The sequence below is a fragment of the Tenrec ecaudatus genome, chromosome 5, assembly GCF_050624435.1.
Source record: "Tenrec ecaudatus isolate mTenEca1 chromosome 5, mTenEca1.hap1, whole genome shotgun sequence".
In the NCBI taxonomy this organism is placed as follows: Eukaryota; Metazoa; Chordata; class Mammalia; order Afrosoricida; family Tenrecidae; genus Tenrec; species Tenrec ecaudatus.
In genome coordinates, this window is record NC_134534.1 from 4,449,315 (window position 1) to 4,468,447 (window position 19,133).

Genomic DNA, 19,133 nt, shown 5'->3' on the forward strand with positions numbered 1-19,133 from the left:
CTCTTAAAGCCATACCAGGTTTTCAAAGTCAAAATCAAATGACCATCATCGTCATAAATCCTGATCTAATTTTTCCCACTCCTACTTTATATAAAGAGGAAGACGGTATTAATTTATATAAAAAATCTACATGACTGCATAAAGCGGAATATATTTCCTCTTGTACACAGATTTTTCAAAATTGTAGTGGAGATATACATGCCAAAATATTCATGAATTTGATTATTTTTACAAATAAAACTGTGACATTGATTTTATTCTTTATTTTGTTAAATTCTTTTCACTACACTTGCCTGAGTTTATCTCACCATCATTAAAATAGTCTCAACAAGTCTAAGCAACAATTATACCTTTTCTCTCCATTCCAGCCCTTGTCTACATGAATAATCCTCCTTTTCTATATATTGGTTTATCAACAAATAAGCAAAGGGAAATCATACGTTTTAATTCCATTTTTCCTTGAACTTTTGAAGCTCGCTCGTATTTCTCTGAGCGTGATGTTTCAAGAGTCATTTGTCTTCTGGCATGTAGTAGGACTCCCTGGTTTTCTGGACAGCTGAGTAATATTACAATGTATGTAGATACCCCTTGATAATGAAATGTGCAGAGACTTGGGGTTAGAAAACCACGAGAACAATATACTTGCCATTTCTCAAACTAAAAGACACGGATAAATTTTCTAGCCCTTAGTTGCAATTTTGAAAGATTTTATGGACAAACTATTGAATGACCCAGGAAGCATCAAAAAGAAGTGAAGAACCCCTGTGGCATAGTTGTTACATGTTGGGCTGGTAACCACAAGGTCAGCAGTTCAAAACCACCAGCTGCTCCTTGGGAGAAAGAAGAGATTTTATACTCCCATAAAGCTACAGTCTCAGAAAATCACAGAGACAGTTCTATGAGTCAGCATTGACTCAGTGGCAGTGAGTTGATTTTGAGTGACCACAGCCATGAGTGAGATGCTTGTGGCCTTGGGTCCAGATGGGCAGTCCCAACCAAGGTGCTTCAACCGCATAAAGATGGGTTTTGTGATGCTCAGTGGGCATGGCAGCCAGGGAGCGCTTTGGCACCTTTTCCTGTCTCAAGATATGAATGCCGGGTCAGGATCTCATGGGCAGCTTGGGAAACCATGATGCAGAGTGGTGGCACTTTCAACATACTCATGGGATTGGGATGGGCATCTGATGTGAACTGGTGTTTCCCCAGTATGCCTACCATCTTTCACCAATCATAGCCCATGTGCTACAATAAAAAAAAGTCTTCGAGTAAAGAAAAAGAAAGAAAATGTAAAGGATATGCAGAGCCACTGTGTCCAAAAGAAGAGGTCCCCAAATGGGCTATTTTAACAGAGGACCTACAATCCTGAATCCCTGGTGTGGAGGGAAGAACCCTAATCTGCATTGAAGTATTGGTGAAAAGCAGGGCTCCAGGAATGGCTGGAACACTATTAGAGATGTTTCCACCAATGAATACAATACTGGAAATTCTCACTTTTTATGCCAAGAATTTGGGGAGACAAGTACCAGGACAGCCAACTTGAAGAGAGCCATATTTGTGCTTATTCCAAAGAAAGATGATCCAACAGAATATGGAAATTATTCAACAATATCTTTATCACACATAGGCAAACTTATGCAGGATGTAATTAAAAACAATTACACCAGTACATTGACAGGGAAATGTCAGACAATTCAATAAAGGACCTATACTGAGGTATGTCATTGGTGATATCAGTTGGGTTTTGGCGGAAAACTGAAGACTAGAAAGGTGTTGTGGCAGTTACATAATCTGTTGTCAATTTGAGATTATTAAGAGTGGAGGGGTGGCGTTTAGCTTGTCAATCAGTTTTCAGCTTGATGAACTCCTTTGGAGGTGCTAAGGAGATAAATAGGTCACTGGAGGCGGACACAGATGCACTCTGTTTCGTATTCCTGATGACAAGACACATGGAGCTACAGTAGAGCCCTGCTGCTGGAGGAGCTACGTGGAGACCCACACCAGCACAGGGATGCTTACATTGCCACTGGATCCACGCATTCGGCATCATTGCATGTGTTTCGTGAGTCTAAAGAGGAATTTATATATTTGGTATCAGACATACGGGCTCATATCAGACTTATGGACTGATCTGGACTGGGCTGGGATGTTTTCTCAATATTCAATTGATCTTGTATATAAAGCTCTTTCTCATACACAGTGAGTGTCTATGAATTTGTTTCTCTAGTCAACTCTGACTAACACGGTGCTTACTTGTGTTTATTGGCAATGCAAGGTCTTTGACTGTGTGGATAATAAAAACCGTGGGTAGCATTGAAACTAATTGTAATTTCAGAATACTTCATTGTACTCATCCAAAACTTGTATGTAGAAAAAAGAGGCTTGTTTTTTTTCAGACAGAGCAAGAGGATATTATGTTATTTAAAACCAGGAAAAGTGTGGATCAGGACTGTAGCCTTTTACAACAGTTATTCAATCCGTAAGATTAGAAAATAATCCAAGAAACTGGGTTATGTGAAGAACACGGGACCAGGTCTGAGGAAAGATTTAGACACCTGCAACATGCAGAGGACACAACCTGGCTTACTGACAGTGATGAGGACTAGTGATGAGCACTGACTGGGGAAGATGGAAGGACACAGCCTCCAGAATGAGGCCACTTCAACAGAAAGGCAACAGAACCCCCAACGAACTTCACAATCAGTGGAGACAAAATGGAACTTGTCACCGATTTCATTTCATTTGAATCATGATTAACAAAAATAAAAGTAGCAACGAAAGCTAAAGGATGTATTATATTGGAAAAATGTTCTGTGAAAGACCCATGTGACGTATTAAAAAGCAAAGATGTAAGGCAGGGGCTCAATGTGTCAATCGCCATCTACTAGTCTATCGCAACTGTAGTGTGGATAGATCGCATGGCATTAAAAAAATAGACGTAAGCCTTTCATCAATCCTGTCACTTAATTGAGGCACAGAGCAGCCAATCAGATGCAGTGTTAGGTGTCAAACGCAAGCGCAAACAACTGCGCTAAATTCAACAAAACTGATAAGCTGTTATTGCCAATTTTTAGACCTTGTTTTTTCTCTTAAAAGTAAGAAGGGGTATTAAAATGAGTGGGGGAGCAGGACCAAGTAAGAAGACAAAAACGTATCACTTCCATACGGAATAGGAGTTTGGACACAACAAACTGACATTTAGCTGAAGTCCAGAGCACGTGAATAGTTCTGGAACTTACTCGCAGAGGAAGGGTACCCAGACATGAGAACATGTGCTAGCTCCTTGACTGCATTATTTGGCTCTACTTATTGATGTGAGTCAGCCTTTTCCCACATAGAGACCATTAACTCCAAGTACCATTCCACCATGACTGATGATCATTTGGAAGTGTGCTTGAGGCTGGCTGTCAGCAGCTACTGTCCGGACTATGCATCCCTGGCTCATTCCATTCAGTGCAAGTTATCAGGGTAAACTCAGGTAATGACAAAAAAATGTACATAGTTGATTGTGTTGTGCAATATGGACTCATGCAGTTGTGCAAGGTTACATAAACATACTTAATGCATTTATGAATAAATATAATAAATAAAAACCAGCATATTTTGCATTTCTGTGGTTGATAGGTCATTTTGACTCGATCATTTTATAAGTAGCTCGCATGCTGAAAAAGTGTGTTCACCCCGATGTAAGGCATAAATTGCACCTGATTAAGCATGGCATTTTCAATCACCTGTTATACATATGAAAGTTGGCAACGAATAAGGAAGACCAAAGAAGAATTGGTGCCTTGTCATTAGGAGTTAGTGAAGAATATTGAATATACCATGAACTATCGGAAAACAAATATAGCAGGAATCTGCAGGATTAGGTTGTATTTTAAGTCAATATCTTTCTGAGATATATAAATATTAAACAGGTGAGCAAAGATCAGAGGGACTTTCTACCACCAGGAAAAAGAGACAGGAGTGGAACTCATCCTTTGAACCAAGACTCCCTGCAGATCCAAAGCCCTCCTAGTACCAGGAAGTTTGGTTCTCAGCCAAAGCAAGAAGCTCTGCAAGGACAGCTGGGTCCACAGATCTTGAAAGGTGACCAGGATTTTCCCTGGAGCCCGCAAAGAGCGAGACCTGTCCTCTACAACTGGTGCTCTGAATGCAGACTTCTACACGCTAGAGCTGTGAGAGAATGCTTTTCTATTTTTAAAGCTAACCAATGGTGGTACTTCTGTTATAATAGCACAAGATAAGATCGATGCATTCTGATGTCGAGGCAGTGAAAAAGGAGCGAGACCCTCAGTGAGAAGGATGGACACAGCGTCTGCAACAATGGGCTCACGCAGAGGAACGGTTGTCAGGATGGCACCGCACTGGGCAGTGTTGTGTTCTGTTATAGGAGGGGTTGCTGTCAGTTGGCACCTCCTTGATGGCATCAAACCACAACAATGAGCGTTTGTTTAACCCTTTGTCTGGTGGTGGAGGTTTTGGTTGTTTCTGCCTTTTGGCTTTGTGGGAACTGGTATAATGAATGCCTGTGTTCAGTTGTCTATTTGTGTGCTTGATTTCAATTCTCTGGACAGTGCCTACGATGATGAATGTTGGGCCATATGATAGTGTCATTTTCACTGTAGGACTGGCATCTACAGCCACACCACTTTTCAATTTTAGTTGTCGATGAATGGGACATACATAAGAATATTGCAGTACATTAACCTCTACATTTTCACTGCTGAAGATTACGACAAAATTATATATTTGCTCTTTCCATCTAAATTGGTAGGCTTTGCATTTTTTGATTCAAGGGCTGCTTTTCAAATATTTTTCTAAAAACTAAGATTAGACCACTTTTCTATCAGTTTGTCCCCCTGCGGTGGCTGTCATGCTGGAGGCTCTGTCACTTGTATTTCAAGTTCCAGCAGAGTCACCCCCAGTGAACAGGTGTCAGCAGAGCTAACAGACTCAGAACCGGCCATGACAAGGAAATGGCCAGTCCCACTCCAGAAGAATGTGACACTGAACACTTATGGGCCAGTGAAAGGATTACCGGTCAGTCACTGTAAGCCTAATGAATGGATGGAGAAAATTGTCAGAAATCGTGTCAGAATATGAGCCCCTCTGGTCAGAAGGAAGTCAAAATTTGGCTGAGGAAGGGGTGCCCTCTCAGAGTGGAATCGGTTATCATGACATGGACACAGGAAAGCCGATGCAAGTAAAAACTGTAGGCTCTTAATATGCAGATGAGGCATAACTCAAAAGGAGAAGAAACAGCGCAAACATCAATTAGTAATTCGACCATGGGCTATACTGAGTATGAATCGCAAAATTGGAAGTCATTAGGGACACAGTGGATGGTGTAAGATATGAAAGTGATAATAAAGTATAATTTATCAAGGGGTCATGGGGGGGGAGAAGAGGAACTGATATCAATGACTCAAGTAGAAAAAAAATGTTTTGAAAATTCTGACGGCAACATATGTACAAATGTGCTTGATACAATTGATGTATGGATTGTTATAAGAGCTGTAAGAGCCCCTAATAAAAATTATTTATTAAAAAAAATGAAATGAAATACATCACGATTGCTATTCTAGGTGTTAGTGAGCTCAGATAGACTAGTATTGGCCAATTTTAATCAAAAAAATCGTATGATTCACATAGCCAAGAGGAATGACATTCAAGGGAATTTTAAAATCCACCTTCAAGTACAGTGAAGGGTAGGCTAGGATAAGTCTATCTGCATAAAAGAAATCCAATTGATGCCATTATTATTCAAATTTATGCACCAACAAATAAAGGGATTCTTGAAGACGTTAAAGAGTTCTATCAATATTGATCAAATATTCCATAAGAATGCATTGATAATTATTGGTGATTGGAATTGAAAAGTTGGAAACATGGAGGAACAGAAGTTGGAAAATAGGGTCTTAGTGATAGAAACAAAGCTGGAGATCACATGGTATATTTTAAAAGACCAATGATTTCCTTATGACAAATGCCTTTTCTAACTAACACAAGCGGCGCCCATACACATGGAATTTAAAATTCCCCTGAATGTCATTCCTCTTGGCTATGTGAATCATACGATTTTTTTTATTAAAATTGGCCAATACTAGTCTATCGGAGCATGACTAACACCTAGAATAGCAATTGTGATGTATTTCATTTCATTTTTTTGAATAAATAATTTTATTAGGGGCTCTTACAGCTCTTATAACAATCCATACATCAATTGTATCAAGCACATTTGTACATATGTTGCCATCAGAATTTTCAGATGGAATACAGGAATACACAGAAATAAAATCTGTGGGAATATATGATGGAAAAGTTCAGTATCAACAGCTAAAACGGGGCCAGGGATTGACTGTGGAAAAGATCCTCAATGTCTCATATGTAAGATCAGGCTGAAGTCGAAGAAAATGAACATAAGTCCACAAGAGTCAAAGTACAACCTGTCGTTATTCTATGGAACTTTCAAGAATAGATTTGATGCATTTAAAATTAGTGATAGAAGACCTTGTGTGATAACATCAAGCTTATCATGCATGAAGAAACAGAAGTTCATTCAAAGGGAAGAAAGAGAAAAAAGAATGAAGTGGGTGTCTCAGGAGACTCTGAAACTTGCTCTTGGATGAAGACCAAGTAAAATATTACAATGAAATGTGCAAAGACCTAGAGTCAGGAAACTACAAAGCAAGAACATGCTCTGCATAGTTTAAACTGAGAGAACTTCACAAAAAAGTATAACTACAGTTACAATATTGAAAGGTTCTATGGGTAAAATATTGAATGATGCAACATTGAAAGAAGATGGAAAGACTATACAGTCACTACCAAAGATAACTAGTTAATATTCAACCATTTCAAGAGATAACTTAAGAGCAAGAACCAATGGTGCAGAAAAGTAAGGTTCAAACTGCTGCCCAGAAAGTACTAGCCAAAATCAAGGCTTCAGGCAGGGATGGGTTATCAACTGAAATGTTCAACAATCCGATAAAGCACTGGGAGAATGCACTTGCTCGTGCAGGAAATCTCACAGACAAGCCCCTGGCCAACTGACTGGAAGAGATTCATATTCAGACCCATTCCAAAGAAAGGTGACCTGAAAGCATATTCAAATTATAGAAGTTCATTGATACCACATGCGTAGAATTTTCTTGAAGATCCTCCAGTAGCTGTGGCAGCAGCATATGAACTGCGATTTGCCAGAGGTTCAGGGAAGATACAGAAGAGGATGTGGAACAAAGGACCACCTGGAACGAACATAACTAAACTGGAGCAAAGACAGACAGATGCCCCTCAGAGGCAGGGAGGGTGAGATTTCATCTCATGTGACTTGGACGTGTTATAAAGAGAGGCCAGTCCCTGGAGAAGGACGGCATGCTTGCTATAAAACAGAATAAAAAGGGGAAGGCCCCCAATGAGTTGGATTGCCACAATACCTGCAACAATGGGCTCAAACTTAAGAACAGTTGATTATGAAGCTGGGGCAGGACGGAGCAGTGTTTCTTGCTGTGAACACTAGGTCACTATGAACGATAATAACACATTGAGATGTTATTTCACTATTCAAATGTGCTGACATGCAAGATAGAATTACACAAGGCATGCAAAAAGGAGACTGATTATTTTCATGACAGTTCTGCACTCTCTCACGCCTTTCTAAACCAACCCTATCAGTGAAGAAATGATGTTCTCCTTTGAGGTCAGGTTAATAATGCAAATGCTATCCATCTTGGATTCTCTAACCAACATCTTAGCAGAATTCTTACTGTGTTTCAGATCTCCCTAAGACATCCTCTGTGCAAGGTGATGTTTATTAATCTTTTCTTGGCCCCATCTCTCATGCTACAGTTTTGTGACCAGTCATACAAGCCTTTCTGCAACTGAATGCTCTTTCATTCCGTCTTTTAACTAATCAATGTGTCCTAGACGTGTGTGATAACCAAGAGTGTTAACATCATGCTTGCTTCATCCCTCTTTGGCTTCCATCAATCACTGTAAACCAGTCACAATACAGACACCGCGTTGGTGTGTCACTCGATCCCCAGCTGTGCAGCCAGGGCTTTGCTTGGTGAGGCTTCCACAATTCCCCAGTGGAATGATTTCTAGGCTTCAATAAATAATATATCATTTCATTTAACGAACTTAGAGACTTTATTTTCTCTACAGCAGTTCTCAGTGTAAACTTTATAGTTTGATAATAGAATAAAGAAAGGCAAAGAATTAGAAAGACAAAAGTCATAGAACACAATGAAGGGTAAACAAGGGAAGGCAGGACAGGAGCAGAGGCAGGCAAGCAGGGAGAGAGGGAGGGACAGAGGGGGGGAAGAAAGGATGGCGGGCTGTCATGGTCTTGGTTGGAACCTAAACATTGTGCATAGAATCATGCCTAGGTATGTCTATCCCATCTATGGGGTGAACACAAGGGAGACCATCGGCATGAGCAATCCTACAACTCCCTGGAAAGATTTCCTTTTTAAGAGAGCAAGATCACTTTGGGATGAAAGGCAGTATGGACATCTGAACAGTGATTGGACTTGAAGCCAGAGGACTTTTCCATTCATGTGAAATTAGCCCAGTGATCAGGCCATTTCTTTGCACAAGGTTTGTGTAATTAGTATTCATTTATCCCTGGGAAGAACAGAGGGGACTGCTAACACATTGCTTTCTACTGTTGTTAGTTGCCATCAAGTAGACTCTGACTCGTGGTCCATACGGTTTTCAAGGCTGTGATCTCTCCAAAGCTGACACCACATCCATCCTCCGAGGACCCTCTGGGTGTCTCCAAAATGTCATCCCTCAAGCTAGCAATGGCAGCCTTAGCCATTTATGCAACAACACACTGGAATAATCTGGAAGCATATTCCAGAACAGTGGGATGATCTATGCACAGGCACACAAGTAATTAAACAGGAAACACACGGGCTAGATGCTACCATGTGGTAAGGAAGCTAACTGTGAATGGAGGAGCAAAGTGCCTTTTGGACGGGGAGGGAGAAAAATTGGTAAGGAAGGTATCGAGTGGGACAGAGAATGCACTGTGTTCAGAAAACAAGTGCCATGTCTTAAGCTTGAATGCTTGGGTGCACAGAGGGTATGGAGCGGGAAGGGAGGGAGGGAACGTGTCGAGTTAAGCCTGACTGCAAATGTTGGCTCTTACTCAATGGAGAAACTATTATTATTCTTTCTGCGTTGCTTCTTGTGCGATGATCTTGGTTTACTGGCAAAATGAGCAACATCATCAAAAGTGAAGAAAAGAGTGAAGTTGTCAAGGATTTAACTTTAGGGGGTCCACAATCCATGCATAGGAGTCAAGAAATCAAAGGTCAGGTTGCAGTGGGCATACCCGCTACACAAGCCATCGTTCAAGTGCTAACAGCAAAGATGGCACCTCACCATTAAGATGTTTACTGCCAAAGGACAACTCAGGCCTCCACGGAATATTCCCCAGAGTGAAAATGGTCCTATAAATGCATATATTAAACTCTTGGCAGAAATAGTGCTGTGTGTAGTTATTATGCCTCCCAACACCTGGATAAAGCTGGACACTTAATAACTACAAAGAAAGCTGGGACCGTGGCCTCTCAAAGGAAGCATGTACTATAAATGCAAAATAATGGCTGGGTAAGAAAATCCAGCACTGAATTTTATAACTGAGCTCCAGAGGGCCATTTTCACGGTGCTCTCCCTCTTTAGGCTGTCTTCTCCCATAGGCTTTCTGAAGCCGCGGAAACTCTATTCAGGGTCCCTGGGTGTGAAAGAGGACTTAATAGCTATGGGTCTGGGTTTGGATTAGCTGACATCGTCTACAAACAATCACGTACAAACCCATGTGGTCTTATCAAACCATTTCCCTTTGACTAGATTATTTTGGATTCTGTGTTCCACTGTAGCATCACCTACCTCTCAGCATGCATCAGCTCCTAAAAACAGCTTTTGACCCACCGGACACACAACTGTGTATCTGGTGCAGAGCCCTCCTGAGTTAACCAGAACTAAACTGTGGGCTCAAGGAAGGTAGTATAGAAATCTGTGAATTCTCATTCTCTGGATCAGAAATCTTCACTTCCTTACCTTGGTCCACATGCCAGGGTTTTGTTGCTCTCTCTATGCCTTCTTTAACAGCAATGCTTCCATGCATGCACTACAGTGAGCGATTGACCAGGCTCTTCAAGCTATTGCCTTCCCGGTGGGTCTGGGTAAGAAGGTGGGAGGAAATACTGAGAGGGTTGCATGATGATTCTGTGACTGATTGCTAGTAGGGCTGATTATGATGGTCGTTCTGCTGGCTATACAATCAGCCATCTCAGAAACAGGAGGGCTAAATACACTGTATCTACTCGAGTATCAGTCGAAGTACCTAATTCTACCACAAAAACTACATTAAATATATGCTGAAAAACTCGGCTTATACATGAGTATCTACGGTAATCTTGTGTCAACTTGAAGGTATTAAGAATGAAGGGGTGGGGTCTAGCATGTCAACCAGGTCACAGCCTGATGATGCCTCCTTGTGGACATGGCCTTCTCATCAGGATTCTGGGAACTTCCCCTCTCTCTCTGATTCACCTTCCTGTTGAGAAGAAATACTCTCTCTGCTTCACTTTTCTGCTGTTGAGTCGATCGCAGATCTCCCATAACATGTAGAAACCTGAGCCAGTGATGAGATGCTTCCAGCGCCACTGGACCCAGAAGCCTCTTCATTCTACTCACCTTTGATCTTCCTGTAGTTGGCATCATATCATGTGCTTTGAGTCTGAAGGCCAGTTTATGGGCTACTATCAGTCTTATAGGCTAATATCAGACTTACAGACTTGATCTGGACTGGGCTGGTATGTTTTCTTAGTATAAAATTACTCTCTGATATAAAATTCTCTCTTATACATATTTGAATGTCCCTGAATTTGTTTCTCTAGTCAATTCTCTCTAACACATCATGGAGAGCATCCTTTGAGCCTGAGAGCCCTGCTCAGTAAACCTCCTTGATTCAGGACACAGCTTGGAGTGGCAAACCCTTTGGGAACTTATTGGCAGCCCTAAAAAAGCTTTGAAACATTATTTTGAGCAGGAAAGAAGGCAGACCAAGAGGGCAGGGGCCAGAGAGAGGTCTGGGTGTGGGCATCACCAAAAAGACAAGGTCGTAACTGAACGACTCTACTGAACTGTAACCTGTTAACTTCCCTGCTAAGGGAAGTTCCCTCACAGAGAATCATCTATGAGATCTGTGTTGCAATCGAAATGCAGTACAAAATCTAGCAAAAATGTAGAGAAGATTAAGTCGGAACTACGGTAGGAAGTTTGGAGGGTGGGGCATGGCTGAGCCCTGCCTTTTGGTAGTTGATCTTGGGAAATGGAGGAGATGGGATTTGACTTCTACAGGATTTTGACAATGCCTGCCTATTGCCAAGAGTAAATTTAAATGATGCAGATGTCCTAGCAGCTTGTGCAAACTTGGAAGCCTCTTTGTCCAGTACAGATACATTTAGATCCAGTACAGAGGATCTATACAGTACAGTATCCTTCTTTGGAAAACGTCTCAAGTCCTATGGCCACACCTTTGGGTCAGGGGATAGTCAACTACAGACCACAAGCAGAATTTAGTGTGCCACCTGCTTCATAAATAAAATGTTAGTATAACACCCGCATCCAGTCCATTCATGTGCATTGTCTGTTGTCTGTAATAACTTTGGCATTACAATCATTGACCATATAAAATCACCAAACTCACTTCCATCTAGGGGATGCTGACTCATAACAACCCTATAGAACAGGCTAGAATTGCCCCTGTGAGTTTCTGAGACTCTAACTCTTTTTGGGAATAGAAAGCCCTAACTTGCTGCCATAAGACTGGTGGTGGTTTGAACTGCTGACCCTGCAGTTAGCAGCCTAAAAAGTAATCAGTATGCCACCAGGGCTCCTTATAGGCCATATGGCCTGGGTTTTTCAGATAAGTTTTTCCAGCCCCACCTCAAGAATATCCTAAAAAAAAAAGTCTTATTTTGAGTCCTGGACAAACTAGAGAGATGGAGCCCCTGATCTATTTTCTAATACAGCACATCATGATCATGCGGATCATCCAGGGCCAGGCAGCCTTATTTCTGCTCTGCTTGGGGTTTCCATGAGTCAGGGGTATTTGACAACAAGGGGAAGTTGACCACATTTTTGTCTAAAGCTGTCCCTACACAATAGTTATGTCCTGATTTTGTTACAGCGCCTACTATTATTGTTAGTAGTACTGTCCCTCATATTTCAGCTAGTGCTAAGCTTATTTGCCTTTCCCTGTCGTTCCCCTCCAAACGTCATCCCTTGATTCCAATTTGCACTCAAAAATTGGGTACTCAGCCAAGCGCTGTTTCTGAATTGGTAACTAATGGAGTAGAATCATGGAAAGTTGAGTGGGAGTCACAGGAAGGGAAATAGCAGAGTGAACTACCTATCCACTATGAAAACCAAGACAGACGCAAACAACAGCCCTTGAAAGTATTCATTAAACCTCTTCTATCCATCAGAGTTTCCGCTGACCATCTCTCTAAGAAGCACTCCCATTAACCCACCAACCCCCCTAGACAGATGGACACTGCAAATGCCCCTCAGAGAAGCCGACTCAAGCTGCACCCCTATTAGATCAGTGATCTGGAAAGGCAGCGCTCTGCAGCTTTGACACTTGATGGATAAGAATAATATGTTCAGTATTTCCAACTACGCTGATATGTTGATGTTTGACTTTGTAAGGGGAAAAATCCTTGAAAGGATTATTTTTGTAAAGGGAAAACCAACCAGCTGTTTTCTGATGTGCTAAAAGAAATTACAGTATTTCCCATTACCACCAGATACTTTATGGGGCTGGGTTATTTATTGACCCACAAAATTTCAGTTCAGATGCAGCATCTGGCTGCTCAATGGAGTCTTACTTTTACACAATTTTCCACCTAGGCTCACCAGAAAATATACATCCAGACTTGATATCAGTGTCACCCACTCCTCTATATCACATGAATTTACTTCTACAATTTCATAAGGCTGTTAAGCCACCAAGCTCTTCTTGATTGGGTTGCCGCCCCTCCCTGCACATTACACCCTAATTGAAATATGGATTCCAGCATCAACTTATGATTCTCAGTGAGGGCAAAGGTGAGAAACCTGTGGCTGGGAAGAGAGCTTTCATGCAGAATGGGGATTGATGCCCTTCTCCCAAATTGTCCTTATCCTCTGCTTCACTGGTTCAGACCACATGTGCCTGGGTCCTGTCTTCCTGGAGAAGCTGGAAGGGGCCATGGGTGACATCGACACCTGTTCAGATTGTATGTGACAATTACATGCTCAACACACAGTAAGCATCTATAATTCATTGATGAAGTGATATCCAGGTGTCTATATGTGACCACCTTTGTGATAAACCACCTACATCCCAAGTGGACTGTGCTGTGGTGTATGTCAGTCACCCCTGTGACCATCATGCTTAGTACAGTGCCAGCTTTGCAGTGTGCAGAAGATGAGGGGCAACCCCCCAAAGAGCCGGAGGTGACGTGAGGGAGACACTGCATTTGAAGTTTGTACCACCAGGTCAGACTGTTAATCCAGCTTTCTCTTTAGATCTTTTGAAAAGATCATATAACAGTGTACACCGAAAAGGCCTGATCTGTGGCAGACGGGGGACTGGTTTTGCCATCACGACAATGCACCTGCTCATGCAGCCATTGGTGCACCAGGTTTTGGCAAAAAACAGCACGCCTCTCGTGCCACACACCTGACTCACCTGATCTCACTCCGTGCGACTCCTTTTGTTTCTGTGAATGAAGAGGGACTTGAAAGGACAGTGATTTGATGATGTTGAAGAGCTGAAGAAAAAAGAAGAGTGAGGTGCTGTCAGCCATCCAAACAGATGGGTTTGAAAAATGTTTCCAAGAATGGAATCACAGAAAAAAAAAAAGAATGGAATCACAGATTTGACAAATGTTTTAAGTGTAATGGAGAGTACTTCAAAGGTGAGAAGGTTGTATTTTTTTTTACTTAAATACATAGCTTTGAAAAACAATTTCGTTTTGGGGAGATACCCCTTGTACATACTATAAATGAGATCCAAGAGCAGAGCAGAGGGTTTTGTTTGTTTGTTTTTGCAAGCAGATTCTAGGATTCATTTTCCTTTGTGAATTCTGTGTGGAAACACTACCTCTCTGGTGTCCACCTCAAAGTTGCCTGGCGAGTCCAGGGAATCTGGGAAGTGAAACCAGCCCGTGAGTGTGTGTCATCTGCCCAGCCCGTTCCAGCTGTCCCAGCCTGGATGGCCAACTGGAGCGGGCAGGGCTAGAGGACAGTGCTCTGCGCCCCGGCATGGTCCAAGGTGGCAGGAGCCTGGCTCCCTAAGAGACAGTCTGATGTCTTAGGCAGCCCCATGGGTGGGGGCGAGCCCCCAGGCTCTGGCCGGTCCCTTGTGCTTCCCTGCCCTCATTCCTGGCCTTGTCTCCATGCCTGCAGAGATCTCTAGGAGACAGAGCAAATGGGTGACAGGTTGGGGAATAGGAGCCATGTAGTTCAGCAGGATGGGGCCTCAGAATGAGGTTGGTGGTGTCACCGGCTTGCTTTCCCACGACAGCCAAGTGGTGGAGTGGGGGTTTGAATCCTGACGGTTGGATAAGCAGACGAGTGTCCCAGACTGAGGGGGTTGGGGTGCAGGTGACAGATGATCCTTGGAGCTGTGCCTATTTTACTTCAGACGTGTAAGAGGCCCAGTGACATGAGCCGGTAGGGCAGTGGCTGGCAGGGGAAAGGGTCAGTGGCTCCTGTACCTGGCACTCATCTGGGGTGGACATCCTCTCCCACCTGGCCTGTGTGCTTTCCAGCTTTCCTGGGCATAGAGAGTAGTTGGGCCTGGGGAGAGCCCGGTGCCCAGTCACACCCTGGATTTCAACTCTCTGCCCAGAGCCCCTCCAAGCCTACAGGTGTTCGGAACCACACAATACACAATTCAAAAGCTGTCACTTGGAGAGAGAAGGGGTGCGGTGGGGGGAGACTTGGGGTAGAATACTGACATGGACCCCCTTTGGTGGGAGTCTGGCATCCACTAGTGATTACACAGAGTCATTCCCATTGGTTAGCTCCCCATAGGTGCCGGCTCTTCTCCATCAAGAGATGGGGTCCATTTCCCTGGTTTCTCCCAAAGATGAGGCCAGTCTGTTGGTCAGTCATATTCTTGAGCTGTAAGCAGGCTCTTCCACTTGGTTCTTCTTCCTCCTCACCCCCTCCCCCATCCCTCACGGCGGGGTCCTGGGGGCCACACTTGGACCTTTCTGAACGCCTGCTCTGGGCAGGAGCAGCAGGTGCAGCCGCAGCCACAGCCGCAGGTAATCATCATCATCAGCAGCAGGGCAGTAGCTGTCAAGATGAGGAGGATGGAGAAGACAGCGATCTCTAGGGGGCCAGCCTGCAGCAGCCTCTGCAGCTTAAGCAGCAAACGCTGGCCTATGGCATGCATCTCCTGCATGAATATGTCTGCGGTCATGGTGTGCTTGGCACTCACCAGGCTGTGCCAAGGCAGAGAGAGCCCCTGAAGTTTCCCGGGCAGCATGGCACATGCCCCTGCACCCGAGACACCGACCTCTGAGCTTCTGCCCATGGAAGGAGTTCCTCTGGTCTTGCTTCTTGCTCCCTGCAGTTCCCAGGGAGGAGGGAGGGGGACCTGCTGCTCCCTCGAGGGTGCCAGAGCCCCCACCAAGTTGGCACAGTGTTTGGGGATGTCTGGCAGAGTTGGGCACCAGGAGCTCTTGGCCGTCAGGTGGTAACTTTGCCCCGGCTGGTCCCTGTGTCATTCAGTGCTGTGTGGGCTTCCTGGGTCCCTTGAGCTTTTGACCTTCAGATATGAGCTCAAAGGACTGTGGGCCCTGGGTCAGCCACGAGTAACAGGAAGGGGGCTGCTCCCACCACCCCACCGGTCCTCCCTACAGCCCAGTGCCTTTAGTCACTCACCTTTTCCTGGGAACAGCAAGGCCGCTCACTGACCTGCCCTCTAGGCTTCACCTAGGGGGTCCAGAGGGTGTTTTGTTTTTTAAAGAGCAATGTTACATTTAATTTCTCTATATTCTATCTGTATACATGTTGTTGTTGTTGTTGTGAGTTGTCCAATCAGTTCCAAGTCCCCGTGACCCATGGACAACAGAATGAATTGCCACCCCATCCTGGGCCATTCTCATAAGGGTTCTTGCGTTTGCAGCGCTGTGCCCATCCATCTTGTCGAGGTTCTTCCTCCGTTTTGATACCCCTCTACGTTCCCAAGCATCTTTTTCCTGGGACTGATACGAAGGTTAAATTACTTGATGGAAAGTTGGTGTTACAAGGTCCTCATCAGCTCCATAGAAAAAGAGCGTGTTGATCTGCTCTATGGAGATCACAGCATAGGGAACTCTAATGATGCATCCTAGCTCTGCCTGCAGGGCAATTATACGTCAGCACAAAACATGATATATATATATATACATATATATATATATATATATAACATGGGCATGATATACATGGTGTATATGTATCGTGTGTGTGTGTGTGAAATATACATCCCCCTTCTGTCTCTGAATCACTTCCTTGGATTTCAATCCTGGGTATGACACACAATTGTCAGTTTACTTGCCCATTCAAATCATTCCAGTGCTGGGAATATTTAGCTACAGAACTGGCTTCTTAAGTTATCTTGTAAAATATCTTGAACACTCAATATATCTCAGATTCAACACTCATGAGACCAAGTGCTTTCCGGATATGGCTAATCGTTTCACTCCTGGTCCTGACTGGTCTGCTTCCGGTACCTCCTCCCGTCACATTGAAATCTACATTGCTTCATGCCTATCCTCCCTACAATTGTTTCATCATCAGTGAAGTGCTTTTGCATGATTTGTATTGATAAAAATCATTGAGAAAATGAGTATGGGTCTGTTTAATTAAGGACAAGACTAATATTCAGCACAGCTTGCTTACAATCTTTCTGTAATCATACATTTCTCACAGGACTGACTATAAAGTCTTTAGCATGGCATTAAATACCTCACATTTTTTACCTTGCTAATCTTTTGTCCCGTCAGGTCCAGGTTCTGTCCTCAATAACACAGGCTCACTTGCTTTGCCCAATCAGGAAAAGCATGTTGAGACAGATTCTGTCCATTGACTATTTGCTAATATGTCACATGTCATTTCCATTCCAATTTTCTAAAACCCATTGCTTACAGGGTTAAACATTGTACTGCTAACTTAAAAAATGCATTATGTATGAGGGTGATAAATGGATATTGTTATCATCAAAATAAGAGGAAGTGCTATGAATTCCCAGTAAAGCCATCCTCACATAAGAAGCATAAATAGTAATAATGTTACCAATACAAACAATGTTAATGGGGAGGATCTCATTCAATTGCATGGTTGTTGAACTCCATAAAGTATTTTCATTTAGCTTGTTGCATTTTTTCTCACATTAAGGCCTCGGGCGGATAGAAAATTGTTAGCATTTCCTTTCTACAGACAACAGCCTCAGTTTGATAAAGTGAGCCTTTGTCCTAGTTCACCAGTGCCGAAAGGGCACAGCCAGATCTTTCATTCTGAATCCAGGGATCCTTGTTCCCACCCAATTGCCTTCCCAAAGGGGCACTGTGGTGGTGGAGACCGGTCTCCTCTAAGGCAGCTCCACCATGGGCCACCTGTCTGATCGGAGGGAGCCCCATCTCCCCTGTTCCCTGCTGCTTCATCTGCACAAGATGGTAATCAGAGAGCACCCTGCAAGGTCTTGTTTTAGAGTTAAACACCTCAGAGTAGAGTACCAGACATGCAGTAAGCTGCCTATCGTTTTAGGCAAACTAAACTTTACCAAGAGGGACTTTCTAAATAGGAACAGAAGGACTCTACTGAGTGGGCACGTGCTTGTGAAGACAAAGAGACTGGTTTGTTGGCAAGCGAAGATCCCTGAAGGAAGGCGGCTGGTATTGCTGGGTTTGCTGAGACTGAGTCCTAAGGATGTGGCTTCAGTTTCAACAGAAAGAAAGGAAGGTCCCTGAACGTTAGAGTAAGAATGCTGTGATAGAGCCAGTGTCTCAAAAAGATTGAATTTGTGAGCATGTGTAGGCAAATATACCGAAGCACAGAATCCATGCAGGTAAATCATCAGTCAGCCGTCTGACACAGGCCAAACCCTAACCCACTGCTTTTGAATGAATTCTGACTCACAGCGAAGTACCAAACCATGCTAAATCTTAAAAATGTGAGTTGCAAAGCTCTTGGGGTCATTGATCAGAGTGCACCGGTCTAGATTGGGTTTGATAAAGGCAAGTGATGAACACAAATAGGATATCAGAGTCTAGGATTCGTTGTTCATTGCAAAAAGTCAGAGTGATAAGAATCATTTTCAACAATCTACTGTGTGTAGTTGTAATGTGTTCTCCTGCAATGCAATTTCACACCATGTCTCTGGAGAGGAACAGATTGAACTCAATTATTCCATTTTCTCCCTTATTATTGAAATACCCAAGCGAAACCAAGATACTCTCCCCCCTCTCACCCCTAATTGCATGTTCTCTAGCTGCCGGCATATTGTTGATCCTGAAAATTTTTAATACTGTTGTGGAAGCAGAAAGATGTGGGTATGCACCCCAAAAGAGTTAGGACTCGAGGAATTGCGATGGGAAGCACATGGCAAGTCAAGAAATCTCTTGCCACTGCAATTCCTTAGCAGGTACTCGCTAGGTCAAGGAAAGAGGAATGGAAATGCTTGACTCTGAGACACATGTGGAAGGTTCAGTATGAATTCATCTGTCATCGCTGGCAATTGGGGCCTTCTGGGGGGGTGCAGGAGGCTAATGATTTTTAGACTGCCACCTGGCCCGAGTGGAAAGCCTGAGGTCAGCAGAACCTCCTGCAGAATGTATTTTACTATGCCCGTGTAGGAATTGCATCAAGCAAAAAAAGCAAAAGAAAAAATGAATGGTGTATGTTATCAGATTTTTTTTCAGATCAGTGGTATGCATCTCATAGTAATCACACTACCCAGCGATAGCTACAAAGGTGAAAAAAACACACAAACAAATGAACAACAGAATTGAGATGGGGGATAGAGAGAGAAAGAAAGGTAGAGAGGAGGGGGAGGATCAGACAGAGACAGAAAA

General features: G+C 43.3%; 1 pseudogene; it reads right to left on the bottom strand.

Annotated features, from left to right (window-relative positions):
- The window catches only part of LOC142448576 (small integral membrane protein 5 pseudogene), a 130,112-nt pseudogene extending 114,616 nt beyond the window's left edge, over window positions 1–15,496 (bottom strand).
- Window positions 15,497–19,133: the final 3,637 nt, after the last annotated feature.